Source organism: Microcebus murinus, chromosome 20 (assembly GCF_040939455.1).
Source record: "Microcebus murinus isolate Inina chromosome 20, M.murinus_Inina_mat1.0, whole genome shotgun sequence".
NCBI classification, from domain to species: domain Eukaryota; kingdom Metazoa; phylum Chordata; class Mammalia; order Primates; family Cheirogaleidae; genus Microcebus; species Microcebus murinus.
The window spans coordinates 1,417,682-1,438,956 of NC_134123.1; the positions used below are offsets into that span (position 1 = coordinate 1,417,682).

General features: G+C 63.3%; 6 non-coding genes across 6 annotated transcripts; all 6 read right to left on the reverse strand.

Moving 5' to 3' along the window:
- Positions 1–316: 316 nt before the first annotated feature.
- LOC142862696 (5S ribosomal RNA) lies at positions 317–435 on the reverse strand. Its single transcript, XR_012913794.1, has one exon. It is a non-coding gene; the product is annotated as a 5S ribosomal RNA (ribosomal RNA).
- Positions 436–4,208: 3,773 nt separating this feature from the next.
- On the reverse strand, positions 4,209–4,327 carry LOC142862697 (5S ribosomal RNA). Its single transcript, XR_012913795.1, has one exon. It is a non-coding gene; the product is annotated as a 5S ribosomal RNA (ribosomal RNA).
- Positions 4,328–8,105: 3,778 nt separating this feature from the next.
- LOC142862698 (5S ribosomal RNA) lies at positions 8,106–8,224 on the reverse strand. Its single transcript, XR_012913796.1, has one exon. It is a non-coding gene; the product is annotated as a 5S ribosomal RNA (ribosomal RNA).
- Positions 8,225–12,002: 3,778 nt separating this feature from the next.
- On the reverse strand, positions 12,003–12,121 carry LOC142862699 (5S ribosomal RNA). The gene has a single exon (XR_012913797.1). It is a non-coding gene; the product is annotated as a 5S ribosomal RNA (ribosomal RNA).
- A 3,778-nt stretch (positions 12,122–15,899) lies between these two features.
- On the reverse strand, positions 15,900–16,018 carry LOC142862700 (5S ribosomal RNA). The gene has a single exon (XR_012913798.1). It is a non-coding gene; the product is annotated as a 5S ribosomal RNA (ribosomal RNA).
- A 3,779-nt stretch (positions 16,019–19,797) lies between these two features.
- On the reverse strand, positions 19,798–19,916 carry LOC142862701 (5S ribosomal RNA). The gene has a single exon (XR_012913799.1). It is a non-coding gene; the product is annotated as a 5S ribosomal RNA (ribosomal RNA).
- Positions 19,917–21,275: the final 1,359 nt, after the last annotated feature.

Sequence of the window (21,275 nt, forward strand, 5' to 3'; positions counted from 1 at the left end):
CTGGTCACATACTCCCTCAAAATGACATCCTGGCCTTCTTCTGGAACTCCCTCCCCTCTCAGACTCTCAAGGTTTCCTCCAGCGTGTCGGTTCCCACAGAGCAGACCTTTGGTCTGAGACCTGACAGTCCAGATGCCACGCATGCTGCCGCGTGGCGGCGGTGTCGCGGCTTGGGACAAGAGGAGGCCCCACGGTGCGGGCTGGGGCGCCAGGCACCGCGGCGGGCGCTGAGGGTGGGGGTGACCCCCACCCCGGGCCGCCGCCGCGCTCCCAGAAAGGGGACAGAACAAGAGGCCAAAAAAAAAAAAAAAGAAGCAGCCTGTGGCACCCGGTATTCCCAGGCGGTCTCCCATCCAAGTACTAACCAGGCCCGACCCTGCTTAGCTTCCGAGACCAGACGAGATCGGGGGCGTTCAGGGTGGTGTGGCCCTAGACGGCGGCGGAGGGCGCCCCTGCCCCGCTCGAGAAGCCGAGCCTCTCTGGGCTTCCCCGCCGCCGCCTCCCGCCCCAGGCCCCGCGCCGGGCCGGGCCGGGCCGGTTGAGTTCGCCGGCCGGGTCCCGCTGGCTCCCAGGGACGGGGGTGATGGGCGGGGCGGGGCGGGGCGGGGTGGGGGGCTGTCTCTCTATACACACACACACACACTCACACTCACTCACACTCACACAAGATGCGCCTCCACGGCTGGACTCGCCAAGGTGGAGCCCTCCCAGCCCCCCTCGTCTCCTCGCCCGGCCTCCTTCACCTACCCGCTGCCCACCCCCAGCGCGTCGCTGCCGCTGACTGCGCACGCGCGGGACGCTCGCCCTTTGACCCCAGCCAGGGGCCGCCCTCCCCCACAACCCCTTTCAGCTGCGCCCCCCCCCTCGCCCTGTGGGTGGGCTGCCGCCTATTCCCCCGGGCCAGGGCTGGGGCACAGCCAGTGTATGGGGCGTCTCTCTCTGGGGATGTGTCCCATGGGTGGGGTGGGGTGGCGTGGTCTGGGGGGCGCTGAAGAAATCAGTCCCCTCCATCTCCTACCTCTGGAAAACGCCCAAGCCCGTGGAGAACTGCCGGCACCGCTTCGTGGGGGCCGGGACCCTCCTCCGTGTCCTCCTGTGGCCCAGTCCAACGGGCCTGGGCCTGGCCGGGGCTGCATTGGACCCCGACCACCCTGGCGTGTGGACTCGCTAAAAATCGGCCATTAGATATTGGATTCCAGCTTCCTGGAGGTCATTTCACTAATGAGTGCACCGGAAAGAGTTTCCTAATCCATCTGTGAGGGTGGCAACTGAAAGAGAATTTTAAAGCTGACAGAATAGGCGAGGGAAGGCATAGGAGATTTCCACACCCAGCAAGGAAGACTTTCCCGAAATGGAAGAAAGAAACGAGCAAACAGAGACACCGGTAGCCCGCCCGGAAAAGAGTCTGCCCCTGAGAGAAAGCACCCTGACCAGGTTCACCCGTGGGTGGGTGGCGAGCTAGCGGCATTCAGAAGAGCGAGGCCCGCAGTCTGTGCGGAAGACACCTGCGCTCGGGTGTGTGTGGCGGCGCGATTCACAAGCAGCTCTAGATGTTAAACCAAGGAGAAGCCAGGGAGTTCCCAACGCCCCAGGTGTCCTCAGCCCACGACTGGCTGCTGTGGGAATGCGAAGCCCGGCTCCTTGTCTCAGAGCGGGGTTCCCAGGAGGATCAGGCTGAAGCTGGGACTTGGCCTCAAAGTGTCCCCTCGCATGGCCACCCCCTTCCCCTTCCTGCTCCTCTACTCCTGGTGCCCCTCCATCCAGGGGCCAGACCTTAAAGAGTCACCGCAAGAGAATCCTGGTCCCAAAGGAGCCTTCTGGGGGACCGGTGCTGAGAGAGGTTGTGGGCATGGCCCGCTGGGGCTCTGCCCGACCCAGGGCTGAGAGATGCCACCTCCCAGCTCTGGGTCCCTGCAGGAAGTGTTGGCAAGCACAGGGCCGGTCCTCCAAAGGCCCAGGTGCAGGGAGCCCAGGCCAAGCAGCCTGTGGAAGAAGCCACTTGCCGTGCCACCCCGGGAACAGGACTGCAGGCCCCGGCCCTTCCCACCTCCTCCTCCTCCTCCTCCGCCCCGCACCCCCCCCCCCGACATGGCACAGGGCTCAGAGACACCTCAGACTCTTGCTACCCAAAGTGCAAAGGGCATCAGTTGCTCCTCCAAACCCCCCGCCCAGCAGACCGCGTTGTCCAGCCAGCCCCCGGGCCTCCCTGGGGTGCCCAGCACAAAAGTGCAGACACCCACCGGACCCTCAGTCTCAGTTTTCGGAGGTTTTTGCCACTCTAAGGACCCGCAGGCCAGCTGGGCCTTCGGGCAGGACAGAGAGCCCCGGAATCCGACGTGGAGAGCTGCGTGTACGTCCCCATCAGGAGGCGGTCCCCACCTCCGCGGCTCTCCCCTTGCGGGGAGCGGCAGCCCAGCCGGCAGCCGCAGGGCCTCAGGGAAGACACCAGGCTGGGCCCCCGCGGCACAGCGGGGGCACGTCCCCCGCACTCACGCGACTTAGGGACGGCTGCTGGAGACTGCTGCGGCCACCCTGCTGCCGGGTTTCTGGAGGGCTTCCTGGAAGCAGCGTCCACACCAAGCCCTTGGAAGGCCCAGGCGACGGAGCAGCCGGTCAGGCAGGGGCCGAGGACGGTGAGAGGCCGGGCGGGCGGGAAGGAGCATGTCAGGCAGGGGCAGAGGACGGTGACCGGCCGGGCGGGGAGGAGCCGGTCAGGCGGGGGCCCAGGACAGTGACGGGCCTGGCCGGGGAGGAGTGCGTCAGGCAGGGGCAGAGGAGACGGGCTGGGTAAGGGTTAGGGTTACAGTTAGGGCACAATTCACAATCCCAAAGACGTGGAAGCGACCCGAGTGCCCATCCATCCAGGAGTGCATCAATAAAATGTGGCGCGTGGACACCACGGAGTGCCATTCGGCTGTGAGGAGCAGCGGTGAGAGGGCGCCTCTCGTGTTCTCCTGGCCAGAGCTGGAACCCGTTCCAGGAAGCCAAGTATCCCAAGAATGGACACACGAGCACCACGTGCGCGCGCTCACCAGCAAATTGGTACGAACGGATGGACGCCTAAGTGGACAGAGAGGAATCACCTTCATCGGGTGGGTGTCGGGCGGGTGGGGGGAGGGGAGGGGCATACACATCCATTAGGCATGGGGTGGGTGCGCACCGACTGGGGGATGGGCGCACTTGAAGCTCTGACCCGAGGGGGGAGGCTTGGAGAGGGCAAGGCACCCGACCTTAACATTGGTACCCCCACAATACGCTGGAACAACATGAGAGGTATATGAATAAGAACACAGGGGGGGCCGGGCGCGGTGGCTCACGCCTGTAATCCTAGCTCTCTGGGAGGCCGAGGCGGGCGGATTGCTCCAGGTCAGGAGTTCGAAACCAGCCTGAGCAAGAGCGAGACCCCGTCTCTACTAAAAATAGAAAGAAATTAATTGGCCAACTAATATATATAGAAAAACACAGCCGGGCGTGGTGGTGCATGTCTGTAGTCCCAACTACTCGGGAGGCTGAGGCAGCAGGATTGCTTGAGCCCGGAGATTGAGGTTGCTGTGAGCTAGGCTGACGCCATGGCACTCACTCTAGCCTGGGCAGCAAAACGAGACTCTGTCTCAAAAAAAAAAAAAAAAAAGGAACACAGGGGGGAGGGCGGCACGGGCAACACATGTCACCTGAATACTTGTACTCCCATCATCTGCTTGAAAAGAGAGAGAAAAGAAAATGCAATCCTAGAGGTAAGAGACACTTTTTAAAAATAATGAATCCGAAGAGAAAAGTAAAAGGAGGCCTGTGGAGCAGGTCTGGGTGTGACTCCGGATCCCCCAACATCAGGTGCCACCACCAAAGATTCCTGCGTGTAGCCCATAGAACCCCAAAAGCAACGGGACGAGTTCTGGTCACATACTCCCTCAAAATGACATCCTGGCCTTCTTCTGGAACTCCCTCCCCTCTCAGACTCTCAAGGTTTCCTCCAGCGTGTCGGTTCCCACAGAGCAGACCTTTGGTCTGAGACCTGACAGTCCAGATGCCACGCATGCTGCCGCGTGGCGGCGGTGTCGCGGCTTGGGACAAGAGGAGGCCCCACGGTGCGGGCTGGGGCGCCAGGCACCGCGGCGGGCGCTGAGGGTGGGGGTGACCCCCACCCCGGGCCGCCGCCGCGCTCCCAGAAAGGGGACAGAACAAGAGGCCAAAAAAAAAAAAAAAGAAGCAGCCTGTGGCACCCGGTATTCCCAGGCGGTCTCCCATCCAAGTACTAACCAGGCCCGACCCTGCTTAGCTTCCGAGACCAGACGAGATCGGGGGCGTTCAGGGTGGTGTGGCCCTAGACGGCGGCGGAGGGCGCCCCTGCCCCGCTCGAGAAGCCGAGCCTCTCTGGGCTTCCCCGCCGCCGCCTCCCGCCCCAGGCCCCGCGCCGGGCCGGGCCGGGCCGGTTGAGTTCGCCGGCCGGGTCCCGCTGGCTCCCAGGGACGGGGGTGATGGGCGGGGCGGGGCGGGGCGGGGCGGGGTGGGGGGCTGTCTCTCTATACACACACACACACACTCACACTCACTCACACTCACACAAGATGCGCCTCCACGGCTGGACTCGCCAAGGTGGAGCCCTCCCAGCCCCCCTCGTCTCCTCGCCCGGCCTCCTTCACCTACCCGCTGCCCACCCCCAGCGCGTCGCTGCCGCTGACTGCGCACGCGCGGGACGCTCGCCCTTTGACCCCAGCCAGGGGCCGCCCTCCCCCACAACCCCTTTCAGCTGCGCCCCCCCCCTCGCCCTGTGGGTGGGCTGCCGCCTATTCCCCCGAGCCAGGGCTGGGGCACAGCCAGTGTATGGGGCGTCTCTCTCTGGGGATGTGTCCCATGGGTGGGGTGGGGTGGCGTGGTCTGGGGGGCGCTGAAGAAATCAGTCCCCTCCATCTCCTACCTCTGGAAAACGCCCAAGCCCGTGGAGAACTGCCGGCACCGCTTCGTGGGGGCCGGGACCCTCCTCCGTGTCCTCCTGTGGCCCAGTCCAACGGGCCTGGGCCTGGCCGGGGCTGCATTGGACCCCGACCACCCTGGCGTGTGGACTCGCTAAAAATCGGCCATTAGATATTGGATTCCAGCTTCCTGGAGGTCATTTCACTAATGAGTGCACCGGAAAGAGTTTCCTAATCCATCTGTGAGGGTGGCAACTGAAAGAGAATTTTAAAGCTGACAGAATAGGCGAGGGAAGGCATAGGAGATTTCCACACCCAGCAAGGAAGACTTTCCCGAAATGGAAGAAAGAAACGAGCAAACAGAGACACCGGTAGCCCGCCCGGAAAAGAGTCTGCCCCTGAGAGAAAGCACCCTGACCAGGTTCACCCGTGGGTGGGTGGCGAGCTAGCGGCATTCAGAAGAGCGAGGCCCGCAGTCTGTGCGGAAGACACCTGCGCTCGGGTGTGTGTGGCGGCGCGATTCACAAGCAGCTCTAGATGTTAAACCAAGGAGAAGCCAGGGAGTTCCCAACGCCCCAGGTGTCCTCAGCCCACGACTGGCTGCTGTGGGAATGCGAAGCCCGGCTCCTTGTCTCAGAGCGGGGTTCCCAGGAGGATCAGGCTGAAGCTGGGACTTGGCCTCAAAGTGTCCCCTCGCATGGCCACCCCCTTCCCCTTCCTGCTCCTCTACTCCTGGTGCCCCTCCATCCAGGGGCCAGACCTTAAAGAGTCACCGCAAGAGAATCCTGGTCCCAAAGGAGCCTTCTGGGGGACCGGTGCTGAGAGAGGTTGTGGGCATGGCCCGCTGGGGCTCTGCCCGACCCAGGGCTGAGAGATGCCACCTCCCAGCTCTGGGTCCCTGCAGGAAGTGTTGGCAAGCACAGGGCCGGTCCTCCAAAGGCCCAGGTGCAGGGAGCCCAGGCCAAGCAGCCTGTGGAAGAAGCCACTTGCCGTGCCACCCCGGGAACAGGACTGCAGGCCCCGGCCCTTCCCACCTCCTCCTCCTCCTCCTCCGCCCCGCACCCCCCCCCCCGACATGGCACAGGGCTCAGAGACACCTCAGACTCTTGCTACCCAAAGTGCAAAGGGCATCAGTTGCTCCTCCAAACCCCCCGCCCAGCAGACCGCGTTGTCCAGCCAGCCCCCGGGCCTCCCTGGGGTGCCCAGCACAAAAGTGCAGACACCCACCGGACCCTCAGTCTCAGTTTTCGGAGGTTTTTGCCACTCTAAGGACCCGCAGGCCAGCTGGGCCTTCGGGCAGGACAGAGAGCCCCGGAATCCGACGTGGAGAGCTGCGTGTACGTCCCCATCAGGAGGCGGTCCCCACCTCCGCGGCTCTCCCCTTGCGGGGAGCGGCAGCCCAGCCGGCAGCCGCAGGGCCTCAGGGAAGACACCAGGCTGGGCCCCCGCGGCACAGCGGGGGCACGTCCCCCGCACTCACGCGACTTAGGGACGGCTGCTGGAGACTGCTGCGGCCACCCTGCTGCCGGGTTTCTGGAGGGCTTCCTGGAAGCAGCGTCCACACCAAGCCCTTGGAAGGCCCAGGCGACGGAGGAGCCGGTCAGGCAGGGGCCGAGGACGGTGAGAGGCCGGGCGGGCGGGAAGGAGCGTGTCAGGCAGGGGCAGAGGACGGTGACCGGCCGGGCGGGGAGGAGCCGGTCAGGCGGGGGCCCAGGACAGTGACGGGCCTGGCCGGGGAGGAGTGCGTCAGGCAGGGGCAGAGGAGACGGGCTGGGTAAGGGTTAGGGTTACAGTTAGGGCACAATTCACAATCCCAAAGACGTGGAAGCGACCCGAGTGCCCATCCATCCAGGAGTGCATCAATAAAATGTGGCGCGTGGACACCACGGAGTGCCATTCGGCTGTGAGGAGCAGCGGTGAGAGGGCGCCTCTCGTGTTCTCCTGGCCAGAGCTGGAACCCGTTCCAGGAAGCCAAGTATCCCAAGAATGGACACACGAGCACCACGTGCGCGCGCTCACCAGCAAATTGGTACGAACGGATGGACGCCTAAGTGGACAGAGAGGAATCACCTTCATCGGGTGGGTGTCGGGCGGGTGGGGGGAGGGGAGGGGCATACACATCCATTAGGCATGGGGTGGGTGCGCACCGACTGGGGGATGGGCGCACTTGAAGCTCTGACCCGAGGGGGGAGGCTTGGAGAGGGCAAGGCACCCGACCTTAACATTGGTACCCCCACAATACGCTGGAACAACATGAGAGGTATATGAATAAGAACACAGGGGGGGCCGGGCGCGGTGGCTCACGCCTGTAATCCTAGCTCTCTGGGAGGCCGAGGCGGGCGGATTGCTCCAGGTCAGGAGTTCGAAACCAGCCTGAGCAAGAGCGAGACCCCGTCTCTACTAAAAATAGAAAGAAATTAATTGGCCAACTAATATATATAGAAAAACACAGCCGGGCGTGGTGGTGCATGTCTGTAGTCCCAACTACTCGGGAGGCTGAGGCAGCAGGATTGCTTGAGCCCGGAGATTGAGGTTGCTGTGAGCTAGGCTGACGCCATGGCACTCACTCTAGCCTGGGCAGCAAAACGAGACTCTGTCTCAAAAAAAAAAAAAAAAAAGGAACACAGGGGGGAGGGCGGCACGGGCAACACATGTCACCTGAATACTTGTACTCCCATCATCTGCTTGAAAAGAGAGAGAAAAGAAAATGCAATCCTAGAGGTAAGAGACACTTTTTAAAAATAATGAATCCGAAGAGAAAAGTAAAAGGAGGCCTGTGGAGCAGGTCTGGGTGTGACTCCGGATCCCCCAACATCAGGTGCCACCACCAAAGATTCCTGCGTGTAGCCCATAGAACCCCAAAAGCAACGGGACGAGTTCTGGTCACATACTCCCTCAAAATGACATCCTGGCCTTCTTCTGGAACTCCCTCCCCTCTCAGACTCTCAAGGTTTCCTCCAGCGTGTCGGTTCCCACAGAGCAGACCTTTGGTCTGAGACCTGACAGTCCAGATGCCACGCATGCTGCCGCGTGGCGGCGGTGTCGCGGCTTGGGACAAGAGGAGGCCCCACGGTGCGGGCTGGGGCGCCAGGCACCGCGGCGGGCGCTGAGGGTGGGGGTGACCCCCACCCCGGGCCGCCGCCGCGCTCCCAGAAAGGGGACAGAACAAGAGGCCAAAAAAAAAAAAAAAGAAGCAGCCTGTGGCACCCGGTATTCCCAGGCGGTCTCCCATCCAAGTACTAACCAGGCCCGACCCTGCTTAGCTTCCGAGACCAGACGAGATCGGGGGCGTTCAGGGTGGTGTGGCCCTAGACGGCGGCGGAGGGCGCCCCTGCCCCGCTCGAGAAGCCGAGCCTCTCTGGGCTTCCCCGCCGCCGCCTCCCGCCCCAGGCCCCGCGCCGGGCCGGGCCGGGCCGGTTGAGTTCGCCGGCCGGGTCCCGCTGGCTCCCAGGGACGGGGGTGATGGGCGGGGCGGGGCGGGGCGGGGCGGGGTGGGGGGCTGTCTCTCTATACACACACACACACACTCACACTCACTCACACTCACACAAGATGCGCCTCCACGGCTGGACTCGCCAAGGTGGAGCCCTCCCAGCCCCCCTCGTCTCCTCGCCCGGCCTCCTTCACCTACCCGCTGCCCACCCCCAGCGCGTCGCTGCCGCTGACTGCGCACGCGCGGGACGCTCGCCCTTTGACCCCAGCCAGGGGCCGCCCTCCCCCACAACCCCTTTCAGCTGCGCCCCCCCCCTCGCCCTGTGGGTGGGCTGCCGCCTATTCCCCCGAGCCAGGGCTGGGGCACAGCCAGTGTATGGGGCGTCTCTCTCTGGGGATGTGTCCCATGGGTGGGGTGGGGTGGCGTGGTCTGGGGGGCGCTGAAGAAATCAGTCCCCTCCATCTCCTACCTCTGGAAAACGCCCAAGCCCGTGGAGAACTGCCGGCACCGCTTCGTGGGGGCCGGGACCCTCCTCCGTGTCCTCCTGTGGCCCAGTCCAACGGGCCTGGGCCTGGCCGGGGCTGCATTGGACCCCGACCACCCTGGCGTGTGGACTCGCTAAAAATCGGCCATTAGATATTGGATTCCAGCTTCCTGGAGGTCATTTCACTAATGAGTGCACCGGAAAGAGTTTCCTAATCCATCTGTGAGGGTGGCAACTGAAAGAGAATTTTAAAGCTGACAGAATAGGCGAGGGAAGGCATAGGAGATTTCCACACCCAGCAAGGAAGACTTTCCCGAAATGGAAGAAAGAAACGAGCAAACAGAGACACCGGTAGCCCGCCCGGAAAAGAGTCTGCCCCTGAGAGAAAGCACCCTGACCAGGTTCACCCGTGGGTGGGTGGCGAGCTAGCGGCATTCAGAAGAGCGAGGCCCGCAGTCTGTGCGGAAGACACCTGCGCTCGGGTGTGTGTGGCGGCGCGATTCACAAGCAGCTCTAGATGTTAAACCAAGGAGAAGCCAGGGAGTTCCCAACGCCCCAGGTGTCCTCAGCCCACGACTGGCTGCTGTGGGAATGCGAAGCCCGGCTCCTTGTCTCAGAGCGGGGTTCCCAGGAGGATCAGGCTGAAGCTGGGACTTGGCCTCAAAGTGTCCCCTCGCATGGCCACCCCCTTCCCCTTCCTGCTCCTCTACTCCTGGTGCCCCTCCATCCAGGGGCCAGACCTTAAAGAGTCACCGCAAGAGAATCCTGGTCCCAAAGGAGCCTTCTGGGGGACCGGTGCTGAGAGAGGTTGTGGGCATGGCCCGCTGGGGCTCTGCCCGACCCAGGGCTGAGAGATGCCACCTCCCAGCTCTGGGTCCCTGCAGGAAGTGTTGGCAAGCACAGGGCCGGTCCTCCAAAGGCCCAGGTGCAGGGAGCCCAGGCCAAGCAGCCTGTGGAAGAAGCCACTTGCCGTGCCACCCCGGGAACAGGACTGCAGGCCCCGGCCCTTCCCACCTCCTCCTCCTCCTCCTCCGCCCCGCACCCCCCCCCCCGACATGGCACAGGGCTCAGAGACACCTCAGACTCTTGCTACCCAAAGTGCAAAGGGCATCAGTTGCTCCTCCAAACCCCCCGCCCAGCAGACCGCGTTGTCCAGCCAGCCCCCGGGCCTCCCTGGGGTGCCCAGCACAAAAGTGCAGACACCCACCGGACCCTCAGTCTCAGTTTTCGGAGGTTTTTGCCACTCTAAGGACCCGCAGGCCAGCTGGGCCTTCGGGCAGGACAGAGAGCCCCGGAATCCGACGTGGAGAGCTGCGTGTACGTCCCCATCAGGAGGCGGTCCCCACCTCCGCGGCTCTCCCCTTGCGGGGAGCGGCAGCCCAGCCGGCAGCCGCAGGGCCTCAGGGAAGACACCAGGCTGGGCCCCCGCGGCACAGCGGGGGCACGTCCCCCGCACTCACGCGACTTAGGGACGGCTGCTGGAGACTGCTGCGGCCACCCTGCTGCCGGGTTTCTGGAGGGCTTCCTGGAAGCAGCGTCCACACCAAGCCCTTGGAAGGCCCAGGCGACGGAGGAGCCGGTCAGGCAGGGGCCGAGGACGGTGAGAGGCCGGGCGGGCGGGAAGGAGCATGTCAGGCAGGGGCAGAGGACGGTGACCGGCCGGGCGGGGAGGAGCCGGTCAGGCGGGGGCCCAGGACAGTGACGGGCCTGGCCGGGGAGGAGTGCGTCAGGCAGGGGCAGAGGAGACGGGCTGGGTAAGGGTTAGGGTTACAGTTAGGGCACAATTCACAATCCCAAAGACGTGGAAGCGACCCGAGTGCCCATCCATCCAGGAGTGCATCAATAAAATGTGGCGCGTGGACACCACGGAGTGCCATTCGGCTGTGAGGAGCAGCGGTGAGAGGGCGCCTCTCGTGTTCTCCTGGCCAGAGCTGGAACCCGTTCCAGGAAGCCAAGTATCCCAAGAATGGACACACGAGCACCACGTGCGCGCGCTCACCAGCAAATTGGTACGAACGGATGGACGCCTAAGTGGACAGAGAGGAATCACCTTCATCGGGTGGGTGTCGGGCGGGTGGGGGGAGGGGAGGGGCATACACATCCATTAGGCATGGGGTGGGTGCGCACCGACTGGGGGATGGGCGCACTTGAAGCTCTGACCCGAGGGGGGAGGCTTGGAGAGGGCAAGGCACCCGACCTTAACATTGGTACCCCCACAATACGCTGGAACAACATGAGAGGTATATGAATAAGAACACAGGGGGGGCCGGGCGCGGTGGCTCACGCCTGTAATCCTAGCTCTCTGGGAGGCCGAGGCGGGCGGATTGCTCCAGGTCAGGAGTTCGAAACCAGCCTGAGCAAGAGCGAGACCCCGTCTCTACTAAAAATAGAAAGAAATTAATTGGCCAACTAATATATATAGAAAAACACAGCCGGGCGTGGTGGTGCATGTCTGTAGTCCCAACTACTCGGGAGGCTGAGGCAGCAGGATTGCTTGAGCCCGGAGATTGAGGTTGCTGTGAGCTAGGCTGACGCCATGGCACTCACTCTAGCCTGGGCAGCAAAACGAGACTCTGTCTCAAAAAAAAAAAAAAAAAAGGAACACAGGGGGGAGGGCGGCACGGGCAACACATGTCACCTGAATACTTGTACTCCCATCATCTGCTTGAAAAGAGAGAGAAAAGAAAATGCAATCCTAGAGGTAAGAGACACTTTTTAAAAATAATGAATCCGAAGAGAAAAGTAAAAGGAGGCCTGTGGAGCAGGTCTGGGTGTGACTCCGGATCCCCCAACATCAGGTGCCACCACCAAAGATTCCTGCGTGTAGCCCATAGAACCCCAAAAGCAACGGGACGAGTTCTGGTCACATACTCCCTCAAAATGACATCCTGGCCTTCTTCTGGAACTCCCTCCCCTCTCAGACTCTCAAGGTTTCCTCCAGCGTGTCGGTTCCCACAGAGCAGACCTTTGGTCTGAGACCTGACAGTCCAGATGCCACGCATGCTGCCGCGTGGCGGCGGTGTCGCGGCTTGGGACAAGAGGAGGCCCCACGGTGCGGGCTGGGGCGCCAGGCACCGCGGCGGGCGCTGAGGGTGGGGGTGACCCCCACCCCGGGCCGCCGCCGCGCTCCCAGAAAGGGGACAGAACAAGAGGCCAAAAAAAAAAAAAAAGAAGCAGCCTGTGGCACCCGGTATTCCCAGGCGGTCTCCCATCCAAGTACTAACCAGGCCCGACCCTGCTTAGCTTCCGAGACCAGACGAGATCGGGGGCGTTCAGGGTGGTGTGGCCCTAGACGGCGGCGGAGGGCGCCCCTGCCCCGCTCGAGAAGCCGAGCCTCTCTGGGCTTCCCCGCCGCCGCCTCCCGCCCCAGGCCCCGCGCCGGGCCGGGCCGGGCCGGTTGAGTTCGCCGGCCGGGTCCCGCTGGCTCCCAGGGACGGGGGTGATGGGCGGGGCGGGGCGGGGCGGGGCGGGGTGGGGGGCTGTCTCTCTATACACACACACACACACTCACACTCACTCACACTCACACAAGATGCGCCTCCACGGCTGGACTCGCCAAGGTGGAGCCCTCCCAGCCCCCCTCGTCTCCTCGCCCGGCCTCCTTCACCTACCCGCTGCCCACCCCCAGCGCGTCGCTGCCGCTGACTGCGCACGCGCGGGACGCTCGCCCTTTGACCCCAGCCAGGGGCCGCCCTCCCCCACAACCCCTTTCAGCTGCGCCCCCCCCCTCGCCCTGTGGGTGGGCTGCCGCCTATTCCCCCGAGCCAGGGCTGGGGCACAGCCAGTGTATGGGGCGTCTCTCTCTGGGGATGTGTCCCATGGGTGGGGTGGGGTGGCGTGGTCTGGGGGGCGCTGAAGAAATCAGTCCCCTCCATCTCCTACCTCTGGAAAACGCCCAAGCCCGTGGAGAACTGCCGGCACCGCTTCGTGGGGGCCGGGACCCTCCTCCGTGTCCTCCTGTGGCCCAGTCCAACGGGCCTGGGCCTGGCCGGGGCTGCATTGGACCCCGACCACCCTGGCGTGTGGACTCGCTAAAAATCGGCCATTAGATATTGGATTCCAGCTTCCTGGAGGTCATTTCACTAATGAGTGCACCGGAAAGAGTTTCCTAATCCATCTGTGAGGGTGGCAACTGAAAGAGAATTTTAAAGCTGACAGAATAGGCGAGGGAAGGCATAGGAGATTTCCACACCCAGCAAGGAAGACTTTCCCGAAATGGAAGAAAGAAACGAGCAAACAGAGACACCGGTAGCCCGCCCGGAAAAGAGTCTGCCCCTGAGAGAAAGCACCCTGACCAGGTTCACCCGTGGGTGGGTGGCGAGCTAGCGGCATTCAGAAGAGCGAGGCCCACAGTCTGTGCGGAAGACACCTGCGCTCGGGTGTGTGTGGCGGCGCGATTCACAAGCAGCTCTAGATGTTAAACCAAGGAGAAGCCAGGGAGTTCCCAACGCCCCAGGTGTCCTCAGCCCACGACTGGCTGCTGTGGGAATGCGAAGCCCGGCTCCTTGTCTCAGAGCGGGGTTCCCAGGAGGATCAGGCTGAAGCTGGGACTTGGCCTCAAAGTGTCCCCTCGCATGGCCACCCCCTTCCCCTTCCTGCTCCTCTACTCCTGGTGCCCCTCCATCCAGGGGCCAGACCTTAAAGAGTCACCGCAAGAGAATCCTGGTCCCAAAGGAGCCTTCTGGGGGACCGGTGCTGAGAGAGGTTGTGGGCATGGCCCGCTGGGGCTCTGCCCGACCCAGGGCTGAGAGATGCCACCTCCCAGCTCTGGGTCCCTGCAGGAAGTGTTGGCAAGCACAGGGCCGGTCCTCCAAAGGCCCAGGTGCAGGGAGCCCAGGCCAAGCAGCCTGTGGAAGAAGCCACTTGCCGTGCCACCCCGGGAACAGGACTGCAGGCCCCGGCCCTTCCCACCTCCTCCTCCTCCTCCTCCGCCCCGCACCCCCCCCCCCGACATGGCACAGGGCTCAGAGACACCTCAGACTCTTGCTACCCAAAGTGCAAAGGGCATCAGTTGCTCCTCCAAACCCCCCGCCCAGCAGACCGCGTTGTCCAGCCAGCCCCCGGGCCTCCCTGGGGTGCCCAGCACAAAAGTGCAGACACCCACCGGACCCTCAGTCTCAGTTTTCGGAGGTTTTTGCCACTCTAAGGACCCGCAGGCCAGCTGGGCCTTCGGGCAGGACAGAGAGCCCCGGAATCCGACGTGGAGAGCTGCGTGTACGTCCCCATCAGGAGGCGGTCCCCACCTCCGCGGCTCTCCCCTTGCGGGGAGCGGCAGCCCAGCCGGCAGCCGCAGGGCCTCAGGGAAGACACCAGGCTGGGCCCCCGCGGCACAGCGGGGGCACGTCCCCCGCACTCACGCGACTTAGGGACGGCTGCTGGAGACTGCTGCGGCCACCCTGCTGCCGGGTTTCTGGAGGGCTTCCTGGAAGCAGCGTCCACACCAAGCCCTTGGAAGGCCCAGGCGACGGAGGAGCCGGTCAGGCAGGGGCCGAGGACGGTGAGAGGCCGGGCGGGCGGGAAGGAGCGTGTCAGGCAGGGGCAGAGGACGGTGACCGGCCGGGCGGGGAGGAGCCGGTCAGGCGGGGGCCCAGGACAGTGACGGGCCTGGCCGGGGAGGAGTGCGTCAGGCAGGGGCAGAGGAGACGGGCTGGGTAAGGGTTAGGGTTACAGTTAGGGCACAATTCACAATCCCAAAGACGTGGAAGCGACCCGAGTGCCCATCCATCCAGGAGTGCATCAATAAAATGTGGCGCGTGGACACCACGGAGTGCCATTCGGCTGTGAGGAGCAGCGGTGAGAGGGCGCCTCTCGTGTTCTCCTGGCCAGAGCTGGAACCCGTTCCAGGAAGCCAAGTATCCCAAGAATGGACACACGAGCACCACGTGCGCGCGCTCACCAGCAAATTGGTACGAACGGATGGACGCCTAAGTGGACAGAGAGGAATCACCTTCATCGGGTGGGTGTCGGGCGGGTGGGGGGAGGGGAGGGGCATACACATCCATTAGGCATGGGGTGGGTGCGCACCGACTGGGGGATGGGCGCACTTGAAGCTCTGACCCGAGGGGGGAGGCTTGGAGAGGGCAAGGCACCCGACCTTAACATTGGTACCCCCACAATACGCTGGAACAACATGAGAGGTATATGAATAAGAACACAGGGGGGGCCGGGCGCGGTGGCTCACGCCTGTAATCCTAGCTCTCTGGGAGGCCGAGGCGGGCGGATTGCTCCAGGTCAGGAGTTCGAAACCAGCCTGAGCAAGAGCGAGACCCCGTCTCTACTAAAAATAGAAAGAAATTAATTGGCCAACTAATATATATAGAAAAACACAGCCGGGCGTGGTGGTGCATGTCTGTAGTCCCAACTACTCGGGAGGCTGAGGCAGCAGGATTGCTTGAGCCCGGAGATTGAGGTTGCTGTGAGCTAGGCTGACGCCATGGCACTCACTCTAGCCTGGGCAGCAAAACGAGACTCTGTCTCAAAAAAAAAAAAAAAAAAGGAACACAGGGGGGAGGGCGGCACGGGCAACACATGTCACCTGAATACTTGTACTCCCATCATCTGCTTGAAAAGAGAGAGAAAAGAAAATGCAATCCTAGAGGTAAGAGACACTTTTTAAAAATAATGAATCCGAAGAGAAAAGTAAAAGGAGGCCTGTGGAGCAGGTCTGGGTGTGACTCCGGATCCCCCAACATCAGGTGCCACCACCAAAGATTCCTGCGTGTAGCCCATAGAACCCCAAAAGCAACGGGACGAGTTCTGGTCACATACTCCCTCAAAATGACATCCTGGCCTTCTTCTGGAACTCCCTCCCCTCTCAGACTCTCAAGGTTTCCTCCAGCGTGTCGGTTCCCACAGAGCAGACCTTTGGTCTGAGACCTGACAGTCCAGATGCCACGCATGCTGCCGCGTGGCGGCGGTGTCGCGGCTTGGGACAAGAGGAGGCCCCACGGTGCGGGCTGGGGCGCCAGGCACCGCGGCGGGCGCTGAGGGTGGGGGTGACCCCCACCCCGGGCCGCCGCCGCGCTCCCAGAAAGGGGACAGAACAAGAGGCCAAAAAAAAAAAAAAAGAAGCAGCCTGTGGCACCCGGTATTCCCAGGCGGTCTCCCATCCAAGTACTAACCAGGCCCGACCCTGCTTAGCTTCCGAGACCAGACGAGATCGGGGGCGTTCAGGGTGGTGTGGCCCTAGACGGCGGCGGAGGGCGCCCCTGCCCCGCTCGAGAAGCCGAGCCTCTCTGGGCTTCCCCGCCGCCGCCTCCCGCCCCAGGCCCCGCGCCGGGCCGGGCCGGGCCGGTTGAGTTCGCCGGCCGGGTCCCGCTGGCTCCCAGGGACGGGGGTGATGGGCGGGGCGGGGCGGGGCGGGGCGGGGTGGGGGGCTGTCTCTCTATACACACACACACACACTCACACTCACTCACACTCACACAAGATGCGCCTCCACGGCTGGACTCGCCAAGGTGGAGCCCTCCCAGCCCCCCTCGTCTCCTCGCCCGGCCTCCTTCACCTACCCGCTGCCCACCCCCAGCGCGTCGCTGCCGCTGACTGCGCACGCGCGGGACGCTCGCCCTTTGACCCCAGCCAGGGGCCGCCCTCCCCCACAACCCCTTTCAGCTGCGCCCCCCCCCTCGCCCTGTGGGTGGGCTGCCGCCTATTCCCCCGAGCCAGGGCTGGGGCACAGCCAGTGTATGGGGCGTCTCTCTCTGGGGATGTGTCCCATGGGTGGGGTGGGGTGGCGTGGTCTGGGGGGCGCTGAAGAAATCAGTCCCCTCCATCTCCTACCTCTGGAAAACGCCCAAGCCCGTGGAGAACTGCCGGCACCGCTTCGTGGGGGCCGGGACCCTCCTCCGTGTCCTCCTGTGGCCCAGTCCAACGGGCCTGGGCCTGGCCGGGGCTGCATTGGACCCCGACCACCCTGGCGTGTGGACTCGCTAAAAATCGGCCATTAGATATTGGATTCCAGCTTCCTGGAGGTCATTTCACTAATGAGTGCACCGGAAAGAGTTTCCTAATCCATCTGTGAGGGTGGCAACTGAAAGAGAATTTTAAAGCTGACAGAATAGGCGAGGGAAGGCATAGGAGATTTCCACACCCAGCAAGGAAGACTTTCCCGAAATGGAAGAAAGAAACGAGCAAACAGAGACACCGGTAGCCCGCCCGGAAAAGAGTCTGCCCCTGAGAGAAAGCACCCTGACCAGGTTCACCCGTGGGTGGGTGGCGAGCTAGCGGCATTCAGAAGAGCGAGGCCCGCAGTCTGTGCGGAAGACACCTGCGCTCGGGTGTGTGTGGCGGCGCGATTCACAAGCAGCTCTAGATGTTAAACCAAGGAGAAGCCAGGGAGTTCCCAACGCCCCAGGTGTCCTCAGCCCACGACTGGCTGCTGTGGGAATGCGAAGCCCGGCTCCTTGTCTCAGAGCGGGGTTCCCAGGAGGATCAGGCTGAAGCTGGGACTTGGCCTCAAAGTGTCCCCTCGCATGGCCACCCCCTTCCCCTTCCTGCTCCTCTACTCCTGGTGCCCCTCCATCCAGGGGCCAGACCTTAAAGAGTCACCGCAAGAGAATCCTGGTCCCAAAGGAGCCTTCTGGGGGACCGGTGCTGAGAGAGGTTGTGGGCATGGCCCGCTGGGGCTCTGCCCGACCCAGGGCTGAGAGATGCCACCTCCCAGCTCTGGGTCCCTGCAGGAAGTGTTGGCAAGCACAGGGCCGGTCCTCCAAAGGCCCAGGTGCAGGGAGCCCAGGCCAAGCAGCCTGTGGAAGAAGCCACTTGCCGTGCCACCCCGGGAACAGGACTGCAGGCCCCGGCCCTTCCCACCTCCTCCTCCTCCTCCTCCGCCCCGCACCCCCCCCCCCCGACATGGCACAGGGCTCAGAGACACCTCAGACTCTTGCTACCCAAAGTGCAAAGGGCATCAGTTGCTCCTCCAAACCCCCCGCCCAGCAGACCGCGTTGTCCAGCCAGCCCCCGGGCCTCCCTGGGGTGCCCAGCACAAAAGTGCAGACACCCACCGGACCCTCAGTCTCAGTTTTCGGAGGTTTTTGCCACTCTAAGGACCCGCAGGCCAGCTGGGCCTTCGGGCAGGACAGAGAGCCCCGGAATCCGACGTGGAGAGCTGCGTGTACGTCCCCATCAGGAGGCGGTCCCCACCTCCGCGGCTCTCCCCTTGCGGGGAGCGGCAGCCCAGCCGGCAGCCGCAGGGCCTCAGGGAAGACACCAGGCTGGGCCCCCGCGGCACAGCGGGGGCACGTCCCCCGCACTCACGCGACTTAGGGATGGCTGCTGGAGACTGCTGCGGCCACCCTGCTGCCGGGTTTCTGGAGGGCTTCCTGGAAGCAGCGTCCACACCAAGCCCTTGGAAGGCCCAGGCGACGGAGGAGCCGGTCAGGCAGGGGCCGAGGACGGTGAGAGGCCGGGCGGGCGGGAAGGAGCGTGTCAGGCAGGGGCAGAGGACGGTGACCGGCCGGGCGGGGAGGAGCCGGTCAGGCGGGGGCCCAGGACAGTGACGGGCCTGGCCGGGGAGGAGTGCGTCAGGCAGGGGCAGAGGAGACGGGCTGGGTAAGGGTTAGGGTTACAGTTAGGGCACAATTCACAATCCCAAAGACGTGGAAGCGACCCGAGTGCCCATCCATCCAGGAGTGCATCAATAAAATGTGGCGCGTGGACACCACGGAGTGCCATTCGGCTGTGAGGAGCAGCGGTGAGAGGGCGCCTCTCGTGTTCTCCTGGCCAGAGCTGGAACCCGTTCCAGGAAGCCAAGTATCCCAAGAATGGACACACGAGCACCACGTGCGCGCGCTCACCAGCAAATTGGTACGAACGGATGGACGCCTAAGTGGACAGAGAGGAATCACCTTCATCGGGTGGGTGTCGGGCGGGTGGGGGGAGGGGAGGGGCATACACATCCATTAGGCATGGGGTGGGTGCGCACCGACTGGGGGATGGGCGCACTTGAAGCTCTGACCCGAGGGGGGAGGCTTGGAGAGGGCAAGGCACCCGACCTTAACATTGGTACCCCCACAATACGCTGGAACAACATGAGAGGTATATGAATAAGAACACAGGGGGGGCCGGGCGCGGTGGCTCACGCCTGTAATCCTAGCTCTCTGGGAGGCCGAGGCGGGCGGATTGCTCCAGGTCAGGAGTTCGAAACCAGCCTGAGCAAGAGCGAGACCCCGTCTCTACTAAAAATAGAAAGAAATTAATTGGCCAACTAATATATATAGAAAAACACAGCCGGGCGTGGTGGTGCATGTCTGTAGTCCCAACTACTCGGGAGGCTGAGGCAGCAGGATTGCTTGAGCCCGGAGATTGAGGTTGCTGTGAGCTAGGCTGACGCCATGGCACTCACTCTAGCCTGGGCAGCAAAACGAGACTCTGTCTCAAAAAAAAAAAAAAAAAAGGAACACAGGGGGGAGGGCGGCACGGGCAACACATGTCACCTGAATACTTGTACTCCCATCATCTGCTTGAAAAGAGAGAGAAAAGAAAATGCAATCCTAGAGGTAAGAGACACTTTTTAAAAATAATGAATCCGAAGAGAAAAGTAAAAGGAGGCCTGTGGAGCAGGTCTGGGTGTGACTCCGGATCCCCCAACATCAGGTGCCACCACCAAAGATTCCTGCGTGTAGCCCATAGAACCCCAAAAGCAACGGGACGAGTTCTGGTCACATACTCCCTCAAAATGACATCCTGGCCTTCTTCTGGAACTCCCTCCCCTCTCAGACTCTCAAGGTTTCCTCCAGCGTGTCGGTTCCCACAGAGCAGACCTTTGGTCTGAGACCTGACAGTCCAGATGCCACGCATGCTGCCGCGTGGCGGCGGTGTCGCGGCTTGGGACAAGAGGAGGCCCCACGGTGCGGGCTGGGGCGCCAGGCACCGCGGCGGGCGCTGAGGGTGGGGGTGACCCCCACCCCGGGCCGCCGCCGCGCTCCCAGAAAGGGGACAGAACAAGAGGCCAAAAAAAAAAAAAAAGAAGCAGCCTGTGGCACCCGGTATTCCCAGGCGGTCTCCCATCCAAGTACTAACCAGGCCCGACCCTGCTTAGCTTCCGAGACCAGACGAGATCGGGGGCGTTCAGGGTGGTGTGGCCCTAGACGGCGGCGGAGGGCGCCCCTGCCCCGCTCGAGAAGCCGAGCCTCTCTGGGCTTCCCCGCCGCCGCCTCCCGCCCCAGGCCCCGCGCCGGGCCGGGCCGGGCCGGTTGAGTTCGCCGGCCGGGTCCCGCTGGCTCCCAGGGACGGGGGTGATGGGCGGGGCGGGGCGGGGCGGGGCGGGGTGGGGGGCTGTCTCTCTATACACACACACACACACTCACACTCACTCACACTCACACAAGATGCGCCTCCACGGCTGGACTCGCCAAGGTGGAGCCCTCCCAGCCCCCCTCGTCTCCTCGCCCGGCCTCCTTCACCTACCCGCTGCCCACCCCCAGCGCGTCGCTGCCGCTGACTGCGCACGCGCGGGACGCTCGCCCTTTGACCCCAGCCAGGGGCCGCCCTCCCCCACAACCCCTTTCAGCTGCGCCCCCCCCCTCGCCCTGTGGGTGGGCTGCCGCCTATTCCCCCGAGCCAGGGCTGGGGCACAGCCAGTGTATGGGGCGTCTCTCTCTGGGGATGTGTCCCATGGGTGGGGTGGGGTGGCGTGGTCTGGGGGGCGCTGAAGAAATCAGTCCCCTCCATCTCCTACCTCTGGAAAACGCCCAAGCCCGTGGAGAACTGCCGGCACCGCTTCGTGGGGGCCGGGACCCTCCTCCGTGTCCTCCTGTGGCCCAGTCCAACGGGCCTGGGCCTGGCCGGGGCTGCATTGGACCCCGACCACCCTGGCGTGTGGACTCGCTAAAAATCGGCCATTAGATATTGGATTCCAGCTTCCTGGAGGTCATTTCACTAATGAGTGCACCGGAAAGAGTTTCCTAATCCATCTGTGAGGGTGGCAACTGAAAGAGAATTTTAAAGCTGACAGAATAGGCGAGGGAAGGCATAGGAGATTTCCACACCCAGCAAGGAAGACTTTCCCGAAATGGAAGAAAGAAACGAGCAAACAGAGACACCGGTAGCCCGCCCGGAAAAGAGTCTGCCCCTGAGAGAAAGCACCCTGACCAGGTTCACCCGTGGGTGGGTGGCGAGCTAGCGGCATTCAGAAGAGCGAGGCCCGCAGTCTGTGCGGAAGACACCTGCGCTCGGGTGTGTGTGGCGGCGCGATTCACAAGCAGCTCTAGATGTTAAACCAAGGAGAAGCCAGGGAGTTCCCAACGCCCCAGGTGTCCTCAGCCCACGACTGGCTGCTGTGGGAATGCGAAGCCCGGCTCCTTGTCTCAGAGCGGGGTTCCCAGGAGGATCAGGCTGAAGCTGGGACTTGGCCTCAAAGTGTCCCCTCGCATGGCCACCCCCTTCCCCTTCCTGCTCCTCTACTCCTGGTGCCCCTCCATCCAGGGGCCAGACCTTAAAGAGTCACCGC